Here is a 4,037-nt window from a genome sequence, read left to right as displayed (position 1 = left end):
CCCTCGCAATCGTCGGCCCTCTAACAGTGCAGCCTCAGCCTCAGCCGAGCAACGAGCAAGTAGAAGCGGCGGCGTCATCAGCGGTGAACGAAGCCCGCAAGTCGTTATGCTTCCTTCTCGTTCTCTCTCTGGCAGCTGCCGACCGCGCAGTTTTCACCCAGCCTGCGTCCGCCCGAATACAGTGCGCTAGGCCGACGGTGCTGCACGCTTTGCGGCTCCACGAACATCAATATCTCTCTCGTCTTCCTTCCTGGCGTCGGCCGGCCAACATCGCCGTCGTCGCCGTCGCCTCCTCCTCGCCTTTCCGGCGCCATCCAGCCGGTTTCGTAAGCCGCGGCCGGGCCCCCTCGCAATCGTCGGCCCTCTAACAGTGCAGCCTCAGCCTCAGCCGAGCAACGAGCAAGTAGAAGCGGCGGCGTCATCAGCGGTGAACGAAGCCCGCAAGTCGTTATGCTTCCTTCTCGTTCTCTCTCTGGCAGCTGCCGACCGCGCAGTTTTCACCCAGCCTGCGTCCGCCCGAATACAGTGCGCTAGGCCGACGGTGCTGCACGCTTTGCGGCTCCACGAACATCAATATCTCTCTCGTCTTCCTTCCTGGCGTCGGCCGGCCAACATCGCCGTCGTCGCCGTCGCCTCCTCCTCGCCTTTCCGGCGCCATCCAGCCGGTTTCGTAAGCCGCGGCCGGGCCCCCTCGCAATCGTCGGCCCTCTAACAGTGCAGCCTCAGCCTCAGCCGAGCAACGAGCAAGTAGAAGCGGCGGCGTCATCAGCGGTGAACGAAGCCCGCAAGTCGTTATGCTTCCTTCTCGTTCTCTCTCTGGCAGCTGCCGACCGCGCAGTTTTCACCCAGCCTGCGTCCGCCCGAATACAGTGCGCTAGGCCGACGGTGCTGCACGCTTTGCGGCTCCACGAACATCAATATCTCTCTCGTCTTCCTTCCTGGCGTCGGCCGGCCAACATCGCCGTCGTCGCCGTCGCCTCCTCCTCGCCTTTCCGGCGCCATCCAGCCGGTTTCGTAAGCCGCGGCCGGGCCCCCTCGCAATCGTCGGCCCTCTAACAGTGCAGCCTCAGCCTCAGCCGAGCAACGAGCAAGTAGAAGCGGCGGCGTCATCAGCGGTGAACGAAGCCCGCAAGTCGTTATGCTTCCTTCTCGTTCTCTCTCTGGCAGCTGCCGACCGCGCAGTTTTCACCCAGCCTGCGTCCGCCCGAATACAGTGCGCTAGGCCGACGGTGCTGCACGCTTTGCGGCTCCACGAACATCAATATCTCTCTCGTCTTCCTTCCTGGCGTCGGCCGGCCAACATCGCCGTCGTCGCCGTCGTCGCCTCCTCCTCGCCTTTCCGGCGCCATCCAGCCGGTTTCGTAAGCCGCGGCCGGGCCCCCTCGCAATCGTCGGCCCTCTAACAGTGCAGCCTCAGCCTCAGCCGAGCAACGAGCAAGTAGAAGCGGCGGCGTCATCAGCGGTGAACGAAGCCCGCAAGTCGTTATGCTTCCTTCTCGTTCTCTCTCTGGCAGCTGCCGACCGCGCAGTTTTCACCCAGCCTGCGTCCGCCCGAATACAGTGCGCTAGGCCGACGGTGCTGCACGCTTTGCGGCTCCACGAACATCAATATCTCTCTCGTCTTCCTTCCTTTCCTCGCCTCCGCGTCGGCCAGCATCAGCAGTGCTGGTAGGCGTAGTAGTAGTAGTAGTAGTAGCAAATACCGAAACCCTGGACGGGGGATCACTCGGCTCGTCCGTCGATGAAGAGCGCGGCTATCCGCGTGAACTGATGCGAATTGCAGGACTCAGTGAACATCGACACCTCGAACGCACATTGCGGCCCCGGGATCCCATCGTCCCGGGGCCCCGTCCGGTCGAGAGGCGGTCACGACACGAAAAAGCCGTCCGCCGTTGCAGCAGCAGCAGCAGCAGCGGCGGGGAGTCGGGAGTCGCAGGAAAGGGCGCGCGCCGTGGAAGCGGGCGGGCAGCGTGAACAGCTCGCCTTTCGTTCTCGCTACTGCTTCTGCTTCCGGCACGACTAGCGAGCGCGCGCCGCTCGATCCTCCGTCTCCCGCAATGCCAGACCGTCATCGCTGCGACACCTGCCACGGAGCGGCCGACATGTGCAGTAGCAGCAGGGAACGCACCGTCCGCCGTTCGTGCGCACTCTTCTGCCTGCCGCCCTCGCCGTCGTTGCCTCCTCTTATTACTCCGTGGCGGCCGTTGCCGCCGCCGCCGCCGCCGCCGCAGCCGTCTGCATCTTCGGTCGGTGTTCGCTCTGTGGATCTCGTTTGCGAGCGTTCGTGCAGGCCATCGAAGACGACGACGACGACGACGACGACGACGACGAATCGAATGCGGTTTGCCGCAGCGACGACTTTTTATTTTTTTCTAAGCTGCCCTCGACTCGGACGAGACTACCCGCCGAACTTAAGCATATCGCTAAGCGGAGGAAAAGAAACCAACCGGGATTCCCTAAGTAACGGCGAGTGAACCGGGAGAAGCCCAACGCCGAATCTCGTCGGCCGCGCCGGTCGTCGAGAGCTGTGGCGCAAGGGTCGTACACGGTCGATCGTTTCGCCCGGCTAGGTTCGGAGTCCCCTCGATCGGGGCTGCCCAGAGCGGGTGCCAGGCCCATTCGGAGCCGGCGGCGATCGGCGGTGTTTCTTTTCGGCCCGAGAGTCGGGTTGCTTGGGAACGCAGCCCAAAGCGGGTGGTAAGCTCCATCCAAGGCTAAATACGGGGACGAGTCCGATAGCCGACAAGTACCGCGAGGGAAAGTTGAAAAGAACTTTGGAGAGAGAGTTCAAGAGACCGTGAAACCGCCCAGGGGTAAACGGGTAGGACCGCTCACCGCGATCGCGAGGGGACTCAGTCCGCTGCCACTTTCACCCCCGCCTCCTAAGGCGCCGTCGTCGCCGACGAACGCGTCGGTGGCGGCCGCTCGTTTCCGCGGGCGGTCGTCTGCCGCCTCGTCGGCGCTCGATTTCCGTGGCGCCGGCATCGGACGCACTTCCCCTCCGATCCGTCGTCGCGACCCGTTCCCGTCGGGCCGGTAGGCGCGCGGCGTCCGCAGGTCGCAGACGAGCGCCTCGGCGTCCGGAACCCGTTCACGCGGGGACCGACCGGCGTCGGGATCCACGCGCTTCTCTCGACCGGGCCCGTCGCTCCACGAAAGCGCAGGCACGGCTAACCGACGGAGACGGGCTAACGCACCTCGCCCTCAGCACTCACGACGCAGCGAGTCGCGAAAGCGACGCGGCCGCCCGCCTGCTCCTTCTTCTTCTACTACTTCTTCTACTTGCTCCTCGTCTTTGCGCGTGGTGCTACAGCAGCAGGAGCGGTGGTTGTTGGAGGAGTCGGCGGGATCGCCCGAAAAGCCGCCCGCTGCTGCCGGTCAGCGACGAGCATCGGCAACCTACCCGACCCGTCTTGAAACACGGACCGAGGAGTCCCAGTCGACTGCGAGTCGTTGGAGCCTTTCACTTTGCGAACTCCGACGGCACAGCGAAAGCGAGAACGTGACACGTCGCCGCTCGGGGGAAGGGAGTTGGGCCGCTGTCGCAGCAGCCGCCGCAGTTGCTGCCGCCGTCGTCTAATCTCGTCGGTTGCTGCAGCATCAGCGGTGGTGGTGGCGGCGGCTCGCTTCTTTTTTTGTAACACGCGGCGTTTCGAAGCATCGTTCCCGGGTCGGGCCCGCGCGTTCGCGCTCGAAAGCGCGCGTTCACGCTCCGACTCAGGTGTAGCAGGCGGCCGGGGACCCGAAAGATGGCGATCCACGCCCGGTCGGGACGAAGCCAGAGGAAACTCTGGTGGAAGTCCGAAGCGCCTCTGACGTGCAAATCGATCGTCGGAACCGGGTGTAGGGGCGAAAGACCAATCGAGCCGTCTAGTAGCTGGTTCCCTCCGAAGTTTCCCTCAGGATAGCTGGCGCCAGCAGGAGAACGACACGCAATTCCGTCCGGTAAAGCGAACGACTGGAGGCCCCGGGGACGTTGACGGCCTCGATCTACTCTCGAACTCGGAACGGGCGAAACGGGCCGCGCTACTCCTCCT

At 64.2% G+C, this 4,037-nt stretch overlaps 2 non-coding genes across 2 annotated transcripts in view; both read left to right on the top strand.

Moving 5' to 3' along the window:
* The first annotated feature begins 1,706 nt into the window (after window positions 1-1,706).
* On the top strand, window positions 1,707-1,865 carry LOC149132893 (5.8S ribosomal RNA). The gene has a single exon (XR_016244129.1). It is a non-coding gene; the product is annotated as a 5.8S ribosomal RNA (ribosomal RNA).
* Window positions 1,866-2,378: 513 nt separating this feature from the next.
* LOC149132892 (large subunit ribosomal RNA) overlaps window positions 2,379-4,037 on the top strand; it is a 5,175-nt gene continuing 3,516 nt past the window's right edge. The window contains exon 1 of the ribosomal RNA XR_016244133.1: window positions 2,379-4,037. This exon is cut by the window's right edge and continues 3,516 nt beyond it. This is a non-coding gene — a ribosomal RNA (large subunit ribosomal RNA).

The sequence above is a fragment of the Octopus bimaculoides genome, chromosome 13 (assembly GCF_046866305.1).
Source record: "Octopus bimaculoides isolate indiv1 chromosome 13, ASM4686630v1, whole genome shotgun sequence".
Taxonomy (NCBI): Eukaryota; Metazoa; Mollusca; class Cephalopoda; order Octopoda; family Octopodidae; genus Octopus; species Octopus bimaculoides.
The sequence above is the reverse complement of the archived record's forward strand: the minus strand, read 5'-3'. Positions and strand labels throughout refer to the sequence as shown.